A 16,890-nucleotide genomic window follows, 5' to 3' on the forward strand; every position below is an offset into this window, starting at 1 on the left:
ACTTGCCGTTAGGGGGAGTCAGTCCATGTATACAAATCTTTTAAAAGCTTGCTTTAATTAATTGCTTGCTTCAATTAATTTGGCCATGATTTGGGTCGATAGTCTTTCTCCTTGAATCTGTGGGATTAGCACCACCCTGAATGGTGGCATGGTGGCATAGGCTGAGATGCTGGACTGAGTAAAAAGGAGACAATGAGGTGAGTACCAGCATGCATCTCTCTGCTTTCTAACTGGAAAAAAATGTGGCCTTCCATTCACATTCCTGCTACCACAGTGGAAACCACTCTTACCACCATACTTCCTGAGGTGTGACAGACTGTACCCTCAACCCTTGAGACAAAACAATTCTTCTTTAATTAAATAGATTTTGTTATGTATTTTGTCACAATGATGAGAAAAGAACTACTGTGAATAAACAATAGTTTTCAAAAGAGCAGATCTGTTGGCTCTTAGCCAGAGCTGCTACTTGCTGAGTTCTGGTGGGGGCGAAGCAGGGGGAGGGGCAGCCCCTGGCAGGATGTTGCTCAGGCTACAAAGATTGTAAGAGGTTATCACTATGGTGATATTTTAATTGTGCTGAAATGTGATTTTATTTGTATGTTAATAAATAAAGTTTGCCTGGAGATCAGAGGTCACATAGCGAGCCATAAACAGAAGTCTGGCAGTGGTAGCACATGCCCTTAATCTGATCACATGGCAGGCAGAGTCTCTGTGTGGTCAAGGACACAGCCAAGTGTGGTGACATGAGCCTTTAATTCCAATACCAACCATAGAGACCTGGAGATCTGTATAGACAGGCAGTGATGAGGAGGTCATGGGGCTGGGCTTAGAGCCAATGAGAAAGCAGAACAGAAAGGCAATAAAAACACAAATCAGACAGGAAGAAGCTGTCTCTGGGGAAGCAATGGCAGCGAGGTGGTAGGATAAGATAGTGGTTCCCTGATCTCTTTGGCTATTACCTCTGTATTTGGCTCTGTGTTTCTTATTTACTAAGACTGTTTAGAATTTCGTCTGCATATCACAGATACATTGCTAGTGCAGGATTTGGGAGCTGGAGTCTGAGCAGGCAGCATGGCTGCCCACTAACCTGGATGGTGGGGGCTGCACCTTACCCCACACAGGTGAGAACATAGGCCCCTGCAGAATACAGGGTTTCTGAGTTGACAGATGGCCCAGTGGAAGTGCCATGAAAGCTTGCCGCAGGCCTTTCACACTGCAAGATTAATTAAAACACACTTTCGACAAATTCCATAGTGACAGTTTAAGACAATTCATTTCATTTTTAACTCACTTATGTAGAATAACAGATGGCAAATTTAGAAAGTGATTAAATGTTTTTATAGCGAGGTTTTGTGAAGTCTAAAGCACATGGGCACTCAATGAACTTGTTCATCCTTCATTCCTCATTTTTTACAAATATCAGGAATAGATTACAAAATAAAACCAGTTCTAAAAAAGTGTAGGCAGCATAATAGGTGTGCTCTATATTAGCGTTCCATCTTTAAGTAAATCACTTTGCTTATCTGTGCCTCAGTTTCTCATTTATGATAATGGGAAGCATCAGTTGCAGGAACTCTCTCTCTCTCTCTCTCTCTCTCTCTCTCTCTCTCACACACACACACACACACACACACACACACACACACACACACACACACAGAGAGAGAGAGAGCTTATTTAAAGAGGTCTTTATTGTGATATTAACATTCATTGAATATACTGTTCCAAGTGCTTAAATTCAATATCTCTATTAATCTTCTTAATGTGCATCCATCTCACAGAGAAGTAAACTGAGGTAAAAAGAAAATATTTTTTTCAGCTTCTAGGTAGCTGTGTCAGTCTTTGGCAACAAGCCTTTTAAGCAGATAGACACTGTGCCTTGGACAAGCCCTCCTCCCACCCTCTTAGCCCTGTTAACTGTGAAAAACAAAGGTAATGGGATATGTGGTTATCTGTTATTGGTGGTTTTGCCAGTAGCACTGTCCAATAGCACATCGCTCTGGACGAAGCACAGCAGAAGCAGCATTCTGAGCTGCCAGGAATGACTTCTATCATTTATCCGTGTGTTCAGCCACATCAGGAAGCTGACAGGGAGGGCAGTTACCACTCCTGTTGGCCTGCACGTATGTTGTTGCCTCAAGTGTCTGACAGGCGTTCACGGAGGCCAGAGGAGAGAATTCGATCTTCTGAAACTGGAGTTATGGATGGTTTTGAGCCACGGTGTGGGTGCTGGGAACCAAGCTCAAGTCCTCTGTAGGAGCAGCAGGTGGTCTTAACCATGGAGCCATCTCTCTAGGTCCTGTTTGTTTTTAAAGGGTAACATTTAAAGTTGGTTTAGCTTTCTCTTAGGTTCAGAACATTACTGATTTATAAGCCCTAACCAAACTTGTACTGATTTAAAAGGGGGAAAAAATGCCTATATTCCTGGGAGAATCCATGGAATATTTTAAGACATCAGAATGCAAATTCAGAAACTCTCCATTTCTGAGAAGCTTGTACCTTGAAGTCAAACAATATAACATGAGGGAATTAACAAATCCCTATGATTTGAAACAAATGTGTTTTCTTCACCTGAAGACAAGCAGTTTCTGTTTTAAACAAGTGAAACAAGAAAGTTCTGTCGATGATCAACAGAGGAGGCACACAAAAGTGCCCTATCCCCTCTCCCTAGAACTGACAAGGCAGATAGCCTCAGTAAGTTTATGATGGAACACAGCAAAGTCGGAGTCCTGATCCCCAGGGCTCGAGGCTATTTCTAAAAAGACCTTTAGAAGCATGTAGACAGGATGCATTTGATGCTACCTTGCTACTTCCTGGGGCATGTTCCCAGAGATGTTTGGACTTTACTGAACAAGTGTGTCAGATCAATTTCAGGCCCCACCCACCAACCAAAACCTTGGTGCCGAAAATAGCAGGATAGAAAGTAAGCAAGAGGAAGCTTCTTGGCTGATGGGGACCTGAAAGCGTCACTTAGGACTTCATTTTCAAAATATTGCAGCCTTGTGGCTACCAGTGAGTCTTATTCTGCAGCTTGGGGCCATGGGATGTCATGTGCACGTGACATTATAATCACGTGGACTGTTCCGTGAAACAGGGAGCCAGCACAGCCACAAGCACAGGGCATGTGAAGCAAAGTAACCCAAGCAGCAGTGGACTCCAGCACATAGCTATTCATGCTTTCCTGACTCTATGTATGTCATGGGGCTTAAACCTCTTTGGGGCATTTGAGAAATGTGAAATAGTAACACAGTGGGTAGTGTCTAACTCTGGGCCGGTTTCTCACTGGGACACCATAAGAAACTGCCGGAGTTCATCTTGCTCATCTGGAGTTGGGAGGACAACCTCTGGCTCACCTGCCCTGTGAGATGTGGGTATTCTTTATAGACACCCTCTCTTTGGTCCTCCTGGGTATGAACTCTTCCATTTCTAGTGCTCCCCACACAGCATGTAAGAGGAAGTATTCCAGCATGCCCGGCTTCCCATCCCTTGCCCATGCTATTTGATACACACACACACACACACACACACACACACACACACACACACACACTTTTCTGGATAGTTTCGACTCAGCTCTTAACTGACAAAGCCCTTCCTCCCTATAGTTGTCTGTCACTGCCACAATTCTAACCCAGATGTTTCCTCTAACCATGCCACATGTGCCATAGCACTAGATATGCCACAGTGGTTTCCTCCTCTTCCACTCCATATTACTGGAGAGCAGAGATGGAATTCTTCTGTGCTTGTCCCCAGAATCTCTTAGACCCGTGGGTGTAGCCAGCAGTAGATGATCAAGGGTCTGGGACTGTTTTACGTGCTTTCTATGTCTTCTGTATATTGTCTCAACTTGTTCTTTTTTTCTTTTTTCTTTTTTCTTTTTTTTTTTTTTTGTTGTTGTTTTTTGAGACAAGGTTTCTCTGTGTAGGTTTGCGCCTGTCCTGGATCTCGCTCTGTAGACCAGGTTGGCCTCGAACTCACAGAGATCCGCCTGGCTCTGCCTCCCGAGTGCTGGGATTAAAGGCACGCACCACCACTGCCCGCCCTCAACTTACTTTTTAAATAACTGTATTGTGCTAGTGTGATTATTATCTCCAGTTTGAAAAGTGGTCCATGGATAACAGAAGCAGAATGGCAATGGATGCACAGACATGTTCTCTATCCTTACCCTAAGTCAAAGCTACACATAGTGATCAACAGATGTTGGCAAATGGAGGGATGAAGGTTCCAATTTATAAATGCATTAAACTCTGCAATCCTGTCATCCAATAATCAGACTGGATATCAAGCATAAAACCTACCCACGCTTGCTCTTGAGGCCTCACCTCTTAATATTCATTAATAGTCCTTCAGCCCCTTGTAGCATATTCATCTGGCCTCCATCAGCTTTTCGGTATTATTTTCTCCCTGCAGTGCTCTAGGACAGTGGAGGGAAATCACATTTCATGTACCGTGGGTCTCACCATGTCCAGGGAAAGTCTGAGTTGGAAGATTACTTCCCGCTGGCATATGCATTGACATGCTGTGCATAATCCTGCCTGGAAAACCACTACAACATTTTACGTGTCTTTTAATTTGTCTCCCTCTTGCAAAGAGACAGCAAGCTGCTCAGGGGCAGAGACTACAGCTGACTTTTTATCCATCCACCTGTCTGGCTTAATTAAACCTGACACAAAAGGCTCAAAAGAAAATGCTTGCCATGTGAATGGACAGGAAATGCTCGTCATATACAGGAAAGGAGCGTTCACTTCCAGTCTTCCAGCCGATCCTTCAGAGGCCAGACTCTCTTTAGTCATCACATGGTTGTAATGGAGTATTTACAGGGTATCTTTCTTACTCTTCCCTGCATTCCAATGTCTGCTGCCTATTAGAGGAGAAACAGTCTGTGTTTGTTACTCTTGGTTGCTATGACCAACACTGTGACCAAAAGCAACTCAGGGAGGAAAGAGTTCCCTTGGAGATTACAGTTCATCCTTGAGTGATGCCGCCAGTACCCAAAGCGGAAACCTGGAGGTGGGAGTTGGTGCAGAGGACATAGAGTGCTGCTTACGAGCGTACTTCCATGGCTTGCTTAGCTTATGCAACCCTTGACCATCTGCCCAGGGATGTCACCACCCAGAGTGGGTTGGGCCCTCCCAAACTGACCATTAATCAAGCAAATGCCCCGTGAACCAGTCTAATGGAGGTAATTCATCAACTGAGTTTCCCTCTTCCCAAGCGAACTCTCGTTTGTGTTGAGTTGACAAAAACTCACTAGCACACAGGCAAAGAGGCGTGACATCATTGCTGATGGGAGACAAAGAAGAACAGACAAAACCAAGGCAGAATCACCTGTTCTTCTACGGCTACTCAGTTGTTCAGCACGAGAACACTGGTGGAAAGGTATCGGGTGTAGGAACAATCCAGCGTTTCCTTGAACTTTTGCCTCTCAAGAGCCAGAGGAATGATCATCCTGACCCACATGCTCCCAGGCCTCCCCAAGGTGCTGAAAATAGCCCTGACTATAAAGGAAACATTCCTTACAAAGATAAAAAGTAACCCTAGTATAGGATATAAGTAGTAACTCAATCACTTCTAATTCATAATAAATATCATGGTATTCCAAAAGAAACTATCCTCTACAGATCAACCATAATATACCAAGAATATGCCAGACAACTTACCCCTCTCCTACTGACCACAAATGTTCTGCTAAGACATCTGTGATAAAGGGCATCAAGAAAGACAGAATAACAGAAGCCCACAGAAAGCTGCTGGGGTTGGGGTGGGCACTGTCAGTGGAAGGAAAATCAAACACAGAGCTGAGACTTTGAATCCAAACTGCCCAGAGTTCACAGTTTCACACGAATAGGACTCTGTTCTTTCAGCTCCCTGCTATAACATACATGCCTGCGTACATGAAGCATCTCAGACTAGGGCACAGGGAGAAATCTATCACCAAGTTCTCTGATGGACAGAGACAGTTAGCAGAAGCAAGGAGTCTGATTTTCAGTGTCCTCTTTGGTGACACATCCAGGTTGAACTGGCTTGAGTTCCTCACTCTGGAAATTTTTAGTAATCGCAAATCTAGCATATTAAATAATTACAACTTACAGTTGCGACCACACAGCAAGACCTGCCATTTCTATTTGCTGTTATGAGAATGGCCCACCAGCACAGACTCACAATGGTACAAGAGAAATCAAGGATGTGGCAGGGTAGTTCATGAACAATGTCCAAAACCACCCCTGCTGTATGGGCTAGGTACAGCACGGTTCTCAGACCATTTCTTCAAATGATGCAGTAAAGGAGAAAACTGCTCACACTATGGAGGCTGACATTTGGTCATACCAGACTGTGGTGGATGGAATGAAGATGGCCCCCATAGGCTCATAGGGAGTGGCCTTTTTGGAGTAGGTGTAGCCTTGTTGGAGGAAGCGTGTCACTGGAGGTGGACTTTGAGGTTTCAGAAGCTCAAGCCAGGCTCAATGGCTCACACTCTCTTCTTGATGTCTATGGATCCAGATGTAGAACTCTCAGCTACCTCTCCAGAACCATGTCGGTCTGCATGCAGCAATGCTTCCCGCCATGACAATAATGAACTAGACCTCTGAACTGTAAGCCAGCCCCCAATTAAGTGTTTTCCTTCGTAAGAGTTGCTATGGTCATGGTGTCTCTTCACAGCAAAAGAACCCTAGCTAAGATACAGATCTCACTGCTCACTACTGTGATCTGAGGAACATCACTCATTCTCTCTCTGCCTTAGACATTACATTTTGAGATTACTATATGAAACATTATAGAAACATACTGTAGATGTACCAGATGTTTCAGTGTTTTATACTGTCCCTCAGCCCAAGAAAAGCCCCCATGGAAAAGGATATATACAGTCACCCCTACACAGAGATGCCTGTAAGCCAAGCGCTGAGAAAATGAGTCTATCTGCAGATCCACCAAAGGCAATCACAATTCACTGCATGAGCCCTCCTCACCTGGGACATTGGAATTCTTGAACATTTTAGCTGGGTATCTCTGTGTCTGACATATCATTGACGTTCAGTAAATGCTTGATATATGAAAGCATAAATAGGATGACTAGTAGTGAGACCTGAAGGGTTAGTAGAGGCAGGTCATATTTTAGTCCTACTGCATCCTCCAGCATCCTCCTTCTACAGAATAAATGTGAGTGGTGCCAGTGGATGCCTCACAAAGCAAATATTTCTACAGCAAAGCATATGTTTATTCTCTCCCATTTCATCCTGTGTTTACTTATTCATAGCCTATAAAAAGCTGTGAGCTGCAAACATTCAAGTTTCTTCATTACATTCCCCAAAGTGGGTGGTTGTTTTCTCTTTCGTGTAACACCTTTCTCAGTGTGGAAAAGAAATTCCACCAAACACTTGTAGAAGCTCATCAGCAAGGGCCAGTAAGATGGTTCAGTGAGAAAAGTACTTGCAGCCAAGCCTGAAAACCCAAGCTTCATTCTCCAGACCCACACCAGGGAAGAAGAGACTCAACTGCTACTTCGTGTTCTCTGACCTCCACACACCTACCGTGGTGTGTGTCCCCCTCTTTCCACACAAACATGCAAAATAGAGAGATGTTTTTAAAAAGGGAAACAGTTACAAAAGATGATTACTGCTGAGTCTGAAATAATCCAACAGCAGTAGAATGTTCTCACAGCCCCCGAGAGCCTCAGAGGACAACGCCTTTCACAGAACCTCAGCAGAAATTGGGATCTGTATAAATACCATTACCAGGAGGGCCATGGAAACCACATGCCCCACCATCCCAGCCCAGCCAGGGAATGAAGAAAAGAGCTCCCTTTCTCTTCCAGCTGACCAACACCAAGGATCCACATTACTTGCACAGTTTTCATCTTTCACCCACCAGATCTTCAATGTTACACAATTTATCACACTTGTTCTCATATTCTGCTTCATGATTGGTCCAGGGACCTGAAGTCTTCTTAGCATCTAATCCCTCCTCATCTTCCCCTCATATTTACTTCATTATCCCAAATTGATCATTGTGTCCATTTTATTTTTCAGCAAGACTTCCTTTCCCTGATTCTTGTATTGTCCATAATTATATAACCTGTGTCACTCTGATACATCCATGAAGTAATGAGGTTAATTTTTCCATTTCCTTCCCATTGGGCATCCCTTTGGGTGGGCTACTGAAATATCCTTCAGTTGGACATCTTTGGCATCCATCTTGCTTCTTGCTGATCCTTACAGTCCCATCCTTCTGAAACTAATTGGAGACTAATTGCCTATGTCCTATAGTTAATTCTCAAACTTCTTAACATAACACCTAGCACTCCTTTAAACCTAATCACAATGCTTTTATTAGTTTTACCTATTACCGCTTGCTCCAGTAGTTACATACCAGAATTTCATGCTCTGTACCTGCCTGAGCTTGTTTTCTGTTGCTAGAATAGAATGCCCAAGAGACAGTAATTTATAGAACAAGAGGGCTATTTATCATGATACTCATGGCGAGGATGTTGGGGAACACAGCATCTGACTCAAGCTCAGGCCCTGGTGAGGTCCTTCCTGCTGGGTCATGGTACAGCAAAAGGTCTCCCATGAAACAGGGCAAGAGTGCCACCTTTTCTGGTGGGTTAACTAAAATGTCTCCATAGTCTCAGGCATTTGAATGCCTGGTTCCAAGTTGGTAGCACTGTTCAGGGAGACTCAGAAGGTGTGCCATTGCTACAGAAAGTCTGCCACTGGGAGTGGGCTTTGAGGATTTCAAGACAGGCCATTTCTAGTTTGATCTCTCTGTTTCATGCTCACAGTTCAAGATGTGACTTGAGCTCTCAGCTACCTCCTCAGCTGTCATGCCTGCCACTACTGCCTCTGCTCCATCATCATGGACTGTAACCTTCTAGAACCATAAGCCCAAATATATCTTCCTTCCATATAAGTTGTCTTGGTCATGGTGTTTTAATACAGCAATGGAAATATACCTTCCTTCCATAAGTTGTCTATCTTTATTTTTTAAGATTTATTTATTTATTATGTATACAGTGTTCTGCCTGCATGTGTCCCTGTGGGCCAGAAGAGGGCGCCAGATCTCATTACAGATGGTTGTGAGCCACCATGTGGTTGCTGGGTATTGAACTCTGGATCTCTGGAAGAACAACCAGTGCTCTTAACTGCTGAGCCATCTCTCCAGCCCCATAAGTTGTCTGTCTTGGTCATGGTGTTTTATCACAACAATAGAAAAGTATCTAATACCTTTCATAACAAAGGTATTTCTCAAAAAATGATCTATTTAACTGATGAATAGGTTAATCCATTTATGAGGGAAGAGCCTTCATCATGCAGTCATCCTTCCTGGAAGGTCACACCTCTAATCACCATCTGGAGATTAAGTTTAAAATGCACGAAACTTAGGGGACACACAGAAGCCACAGTAATAATTTTTTACACATTGCTCTTTTTTCAACTCTCTTTTCAAGCCCAACACAAACATCACCTCCTACTTCATTTCCTTTAGGATCTGCCTATAGCTTCCAAATTCAGAAGCCATTCTGTGACTCTAGAAACTTTCAGGCTCTATATTCTTTTTGATGTTCAACTATTACCTTTAAGTGGCATTTTTGACTTTTAAAAATGGACCTCAGTAGCAAAGGTCACACTCTTTTTTTAAAAAATGCATTTATTGAAGAAAATGTTGATCAGATTAGCAGATGACACATTGGAATCAAGTTATTCTATTGTGAGGGAGGTGCTTATTACTATCCAGTAATTACTATGCTGAAAAACAGAGGAAAATCATGTGAAGGCAGAGGTTCATTCAACATGTCATTTTTTTTTTTCAATTCAAACTGGGCTAATTCGCTTCCTCATTAGAAAGTGAAAGACATGGGTGCCCTGGAAAGATTAATGAATCAGCCCGATTATGCCATGGGCTTCTAAATGTATGGGAATAGTGTTCCTTGCTCTTGAACGCGAAGAAGCATGAGCCCGTGGGGAGACAGGTTCCAACACTACCCAGTTTTTCTGTTTCTTTCATTGGTACTTATGAGTGGTGGAGACTTGGGTGGCACTGTCATTCACTGCTGAGCATAGCATGGCCAAGTTTGTCTGGAAAATGCCTATTTGACTCTAATGAAATTCCACCAAGTCACAATATTCAAAAATTCTAAGAGAAGGAGGAAAGTCCTTCAGCTCTTAAAATCAGAGAGAGGACATCCCAGATATTTAAACACTATTAGCCATACATGGTACCTAAAATAACATATGGATGTTTATTCTCCCTATAGTTGTATTTACATCAAGCTTTTAAAATTCAGTTTTTATTATTCTAATTCTTATTTGGAACATATGCCATGGCTCATAAAATATTTATTCTAAGAACACAGACTACTCTTTGTGGATGAATAAATATTGAGATAAGAATCCACTTATTCTAAGTAGCCCTCACCAGAAAGTTAGTTTCATTGGTTACTGCTTTTTATTGCTATGCTTCAGTATCTCTAAGGGAAGGAGACTGTCTAGATATGTAATCCTGATGGGTGCTTTAGGACACATGGAGTTCTGGGGGGTTTTGAAGTCAGTTGCCACAGCCAAAAGGATATGGTCAATATATGACATATGGTAATTACCTTGTATTGAGGTCACATTTCTCGTTATAGCATTATTGCTTAGTGGCATGTCCCTTAGCTGATGGACAGTTTACAGAATATGACAGAATACCCCAGGAAAGGTTATTTTCTAGGTGCTTTAAATAACTGGCAGAAAAGTTCATCTTGGGCTGAATTCTTTGGGAGTCTTCTTCTTAGTGATGACATCTTTGAGATATTTATAGGAAAATAATAATTTTGATCATTTTTATTAACAACTAGATTGATGTTTGCCTTTCATGATGATGAGTAGGGCTTATTTCTCTTTCCTGGAAGGGACAGGACTTAGTGTCTCATATCTAATATGCAAAGGGGACAAACTATAGAGTACCAGCACTTACTGAAAACCCTGGCAAGTACCAGTTTAACCTGGTGATTAATGTCACTATCTTGACAATGCCATCCTGATAGACTGTTCATCCTGCATATGACATGACTGACGCACACCAAACCCTATTCTCTTTATAATTATTCTGTAAATCCAAAGTTATTTCAAACTTAAAGGCTTAAATTAGTCTTGGTAGGTAATTTGGATTATTCTTGCATCTGTTGTTAGTTCAAGAAAATGAATGGAAGAAAATTATTGATATAGATTGGAAGGTAGTACTTGTAACAGATCTGATAGTAAACTGCTATCCAAAATATACAAAGAACTCTTAAAGTAAACACTGGGGATAATTAATCTGATTTCACAATGGGCAAAACAAACCCTTCTACAGGCACAGCTCTCTCTACCCCTCCAATACACAGCACAGTTCTCTCCTCTTCTGGGGAATTTTTTGAGACTTTGCAAGGACACCAAGTTGAAATCATTATAATAAAACATGTGTCTAATCTAGAACATCATGAACTTCCTTTTTAAAAGGAAATTTAAAAATTATTTAATTTCTTTTATGTGTATTTGTGTGCATGTATATCTGTGCACCACATATGACTATACAGTGCCCATGGAGGCCAGAAGAGGATATTGAATTGCCAGGAACTGGAGTTACAGATGGTTGTTAGCCACCGTGTAGGTGCTGAGAATCAAACCCAAGTCCTCAAGATGAATAGCCAGTGCTCTTAATTACTGAGCCACCTCTCCAGCCCTACCATGAACTTCTTAACAGTGAGGGCCTGTCACAGTCAACCATCAGCTCCTATGCCTGGCATTTACGGAAGATTAATGCTCCAAGATTTCCATTAAATTGTTGGGGATGCCTTTGATTTACTGCTGAGTTGAATGCCTTTGATAAGGAACAGTGTACTTCTGTGTAGAGCAGAATTCTGCCTACATGATATGAGGGCAGGAGCCACACAGGAATCCTGTCAATGCACACATTTTTACACATTACCCAGGTCAGTGCTGCCATACATCATTCTTCTCTCTCCATTGTGATTCATTCATCCATTCATGAATTTCTTCATATTTGTGTTAGACAAAGAATAGTGGTCCTTGAACAAGTCACTTTAGTATCTCAGAAATTACAGGCAAGATAAATTTGACTCTGCCTTTAGGTCTTGCCCTGTTCGCAACTCCCATCTGAGTGTTATGATCAACATCTTTTATGAAGTCAATGTGGACCACAGTTGATCTTTGGTTAGTGTTCTAGCTAGTGGTTAACTGTCAACTTGTCCCAGCCTGGAATCACAAGACATCCCAATTGAGTCATTGCCCTTATCAGATTAGTTTGCAGGCATATTTGTACATGACCATTTTATCATCAGTTTCATGCAGGAGAGCACAGCCTGCCATGGTTGGCATCCTCTCTACGCAGGTGGGTCTGGGCTATCTAAGAAATGTAGCTACATATGAACCTCTGAATGAGAAAGCCAGTAAGGAACATTCCTTATGGTTTCTGCTTCCAGTTCCTGCTGGAGCTCCTGTCATTGTTCCAACTTCCCTCAATGACAGAATGTGACCTGGAAGTATAACTCAAACACATCACTTCCTCCATAAATCGCTTGTGATCATGGCATTAGTTACAGCAATAAAAAGGAAACTGGAATCGTTAGTTTGGGTATCTATACCTTGAGACTCTCTTCCATAAAGACTGAGCCCATTGCCTATGTCTAGGACCCATTCCAGCAGAGAAGACTTTGAATAATTCAAGTATTGTATAATCATGTTATTTGTATCCCCTGACAGCAGAATTTACAATGCCTCGTTTAATGAGAAATTGAATGGAATATGTGTTTGAAAAATTAATCCATTTTAATAATATATGGCCCTGAGACTGGCCATCCCTGGCAGAGTTTAAACCTATAAACTAAGGGACCATGAATACCAATTACAGTAAAAAGTAATGAGATATGTATTATTTCCCTAAGAAAATTACTTTTAATAATATGCATTCTGACATCCTTGAGATTAATTGCACAATTATGCAGTTCCAAAGTGTAATGAGTAAAACCCTAAGCTGTGGTGAGGAAGAAGGGAGCACTCACATTTACTAAAAACCTCAAAAGCCTCACCCCTGAAGAAACACAATTACAAAGTTACTGAAGTTTAAAGAAGCTAGCTTCCCAATAAAAATATTGATCAATCTTCCATTTAGCAAAACCCAGGGATTGGGGGTAATTTAACAGTTAGGAAAAAAATAATGGCTAGTACACTGTGAAACACACTGAGCTGAAACAGACTGAATATTGAAAAAACAAACAAACAAAACACAAAGTTGTTCACCAAAGGAAAACTGAATAAATAGATTTGAGAAGAAAACACGACTCTGGAAATGCTTTTCCATTGCCTTATAAAAGCGCTGCTCTCAGCAGGCAGACATTAGGGTGAATGAATTGGGAAAGAAATTACAGGTGAGAAATTAGCTTTGAGGTTTTGGCAGTTTGCCACTCAGGACCTACAGATCAGAAATTCTGGGCCGAAAGTTGTAGAAGGCACAGCTCCCTGAGTAACACAAGAGAGTTGTAGAGTTCCATGAATACCTAGCTGGTCCCTGTGTGGTCCCAAAAAACAATCAGGACACATCCAAAAAAGAAGCTTTCCTACTACACTGGAGGCAATTTTAGTCAGGCAGCTCTGATGACCAGAAAGTTCCCTCTGTGTTAAGCAGAATAAAAGCATATTTGGTCCTTGTAAAGCAACGGTCCTGTGACCATCCTGGCAGGAATGAAGATATTCTAATGAGACACTTGTATCCTCCTCAGGGCTATCAGACATCAGAACAACGGACCCCAAGAAATTGGTGTGTCCACAGGAAGCTTCCTGGGAGAAGAAGGGAGAGGCTGAGGTCTTTGGACCAGCCAGAAGGGGTGCTTAACTACTCGAAAAAGATTTCACGCATTTCTGATGATTTGTCAGACAATGTCATAGGAGAGCCTCGGGATGAGGATGGGTGGTACCATATCTTGACAGGCACAGCTTTCCTATGCATACTTCCGGTCTTCTATTCAAAGCCAGACCTCAGACTGGAGATGACTCGGGGCCAAGAGCATTTACTGCTCTCGCAGCGGACCTGAGTTTGGTTCCCAGCACTCATAGGGAGCAGATGGGCTTGCAACCTCCTGTAACTCTAGCCACATAGGATACAACACTCTCCTCAGAGGTAACTAGCTCATGAGCACCTCCCACCCACACCACACACACACACACACACACACACACACACACACACACACACACACAATCAAACATAAAAATAAATCTTTAAAATCTAATCGGCATGTTAGGATTTTGGAGACAGACTTGTGGAGGAGATTCCACTGGATTTCTTTACCATTGAATAAAATTAATTTTTCTGCTTTTTTGCTATTACACCTGTAATTGGCTTATTGAGGCTGGCTGGCCAAGCCTGTTTGGTTAAGGGTGATCAGGGCTCAGGCTCTAACCGTAACCCTGATAAGGGTTCCACATCTACCCCAAGGCACCACTAAGAACAGCACTTGAGCGAAGAGCCCTGTGCAATTGTCTGAAGACATCTACTATGCCCCATTTGTCACTTCTCACATCAGGACTTCTGCTCTTTCAGTGAAATAGCACAAACAGGTCATTTCAACACCAAGTGTTGATGGAATTCAAGCTGCTAAAAGGCAAACTATCTTATTCCTAGATTTTTTTTTGAGTTCATAATTATGTTTCTGCATAGTCCTGCTATAAATAGCTATTTTCGCCCCCAACAATGGCTCAGAAGGCCACACCATGACAGCCCCTGGATGGGCGTTCATTCCTGCCACAGCTGGTTACCTAGTCTCTCTGTTCAGTCTGCCTGCCCATGAACGACAGGGTGGGGCCTTGATGCTGCCCTGATGCCCATGGCACCCAGAAGCCACTGTGTGTGGAAGGGAAGAAAGCGGACAGCACACGGATTGCAGCTTACAGACTCACTGTAGCCTTATGAACTTCACTGTTGACTTCTGTATTGGCTGGTCCCACTCTCACAGAAGTGTTGTTAACCATCCACTTGAAAGTCAGTTTATTAGATTTCTATAGGATTTCTTATATATCGATATATCTTTCTTGAGGAAATTTATTTTTTTAATTTCCAGGTTAGCTGGTATTTGCACTTAGGTTATTCTAATTGCTATGTATTATAGGCAGGAGGAGTCTGTGCCCAGGGAGGGGCCCACTTTTCGTGAAGGCTCAGATATTAATAAATGTTGGAAGTTTGTATCTGAGTATATATAATTTAGTGAGACTTTACAATTTGTATTTTCTGTAGGCTTAGCACTTCTTGTGTGATGCTTCCTCATTTTACAGGTTAGACTGCTATCTTTCAAAGCTTGAGAGAAAGGGCAATGAATTCAATTTGGTATTTTTTGTACTATTCCTGGGCCCTATGCTTTGGTGGCTCTCTCTTGCCTGTCAGCTAGCAGGGCCAGGACATGGCTCAGGGTGACTTTTCTTGGAGCCCAGCACATGGTTTATCAGCCCTCCCCGGCAGACATAGTTTCGCTAATGCAGCCAAATTATTTTCCAAAAAATAAAGAGATAACGAGTTCTGGTTACCACTTGTACCTCTTACCTTGTGTTCTGGGACCTGGGCAGCTGTGCCCTCACTACCTGTGGAGACAAGTTCTGAGGTTTGTCCCTAAGGGGAGAGGAATAACACTTGTTGAGAAATCCTCAGCTACTAGTGGTCCCTAGAGCAAAGTGCTGGACTCAGGCTCCAAGGGGACTTACTACTTTTGCTTTTCCTTTTCAGTTTGAGGGTGGAGCTGGGAGATCAGGTGGGCTTGAACTTGGAGAAGTTCTTTTCCTCCAGCTTGATTCTGGGCCAAACGATGTGGATACTCCTCATCTGAGTCCCACCTCCAGCTGAGTAGCCTTGTAGTGATCTCATGTGGTTGGTCCAGCAGATGGTGCGGTGCTCTTGGACATTCCCATCAATGTTCGGTGAAATCAAGGAAATTTTTGATAAGGTATTAGGTACGTATCCTATTGCTAAAGTTCTTGTGCATCTGTACAAGTGGATCTATGAGAAAGCACTGTAAAAACAAAGTGACAGAAACGAAAGATTTTAATTCTGTAACTGGAAGTCGGTTTATCTGTAGCACTTTCTTTCTTTCTTTTTTTTTTTTTTTTTAAGACAAGGTTTCTTGGTGCATAGTCCTGGCTATTGTGGAACTTACTCTATAGATCAAGCTGGCCTCGAACTCATAGAGGTCCTCCTGAGTCTGCTTCCCAGATGCTGGGATTAAAGGTGTGTGCCACCACTGCTCAGCTTATCTGTGCACATAAATATCTGTAGGGAAAGGATTAATAATGTAATTTTGGAATCAAATCCTCTTCCGTACAAAGAGTCTTAGGGCATTTTTTAAGAACAAAATGATAAAACAAAGAAACAAAAAAAAAAAAAAAACCCAACCTTAATAGCTTAGCTCCTAACTAAATTAATTGTGAATTTTTGTTAAATTTTCAGGTTTCTTTTGGGGATGAGCAGGGGTTTATTTGAGTTTCTTAATGGCTATGCACAGATCTTTGGGTGCAATGTATTGCACAAAAACAGCATTTGGAGAAAAAACAGGCCTTCTAAGTTTTGTACATATGTCGTAAGGTGTCATGGTCTCAACCTATTGGTCCTATTCTATCAATTCTTCTAGGTTTATATTGGGATTCAAGGCACACACCACGCTCAGCCAGAAAAAGTTCTTTATATGAATGGAATCATGTAGTATGTCCACTTGCAGCCTACTTGATATTCATACATGCCTGTTTTGCATGTATTAATAGTTTAGTGGTATTCATTTTTTTTCTTTGTGAGGCAGGTCTCATATAGGCCAGGGTGGCCTTGAATGTGTTGTGTAGCTAAGAATGTCCTAGAACTCCTGCTGATGGCCTTGGT

At 42.2% G+C, this 16,890-nt stretch overlaps 1 long non-coding RNA gene across 1 annotated transcript; it reads right to left on the reverse strand.

The window, feature by feature from the left end:
* Positions 1-1,717: 1,717 nt before the first annotated feature.
* Positions 1,718-16,854, reverse strand: LOC131897645 (uncharacterized). Its single transcript, XR_009375754.1, has 3 exons — positions 16,178-16,854; positions 15,729-16,033; positions 1,718-2,299 (listed from the first exon to the last, which is right to left on the reverse strand). It is a non-coding gene; the product is annotated as an uncharacterized LOC131897645 (long non-coding RNA).
* Positions 16,855-16,890: the final 36 nt, after the last annotated feature.

This window comes from Peromyscus eremicus, chromosome 22 (genome assembly GCF_949786415.1).
Source record: "Peromyscus eremicus chromosome 22, PerEre_H2_v1, whole genome shotgun sequence".
Classification (NCBI taxonomy): domain Eukaryota; kingdom Metazoa; phylum Chordata; class Mammalia; order Rodentia; family Cricetidae; genus Peromyscus; species Peromyscus eremicus.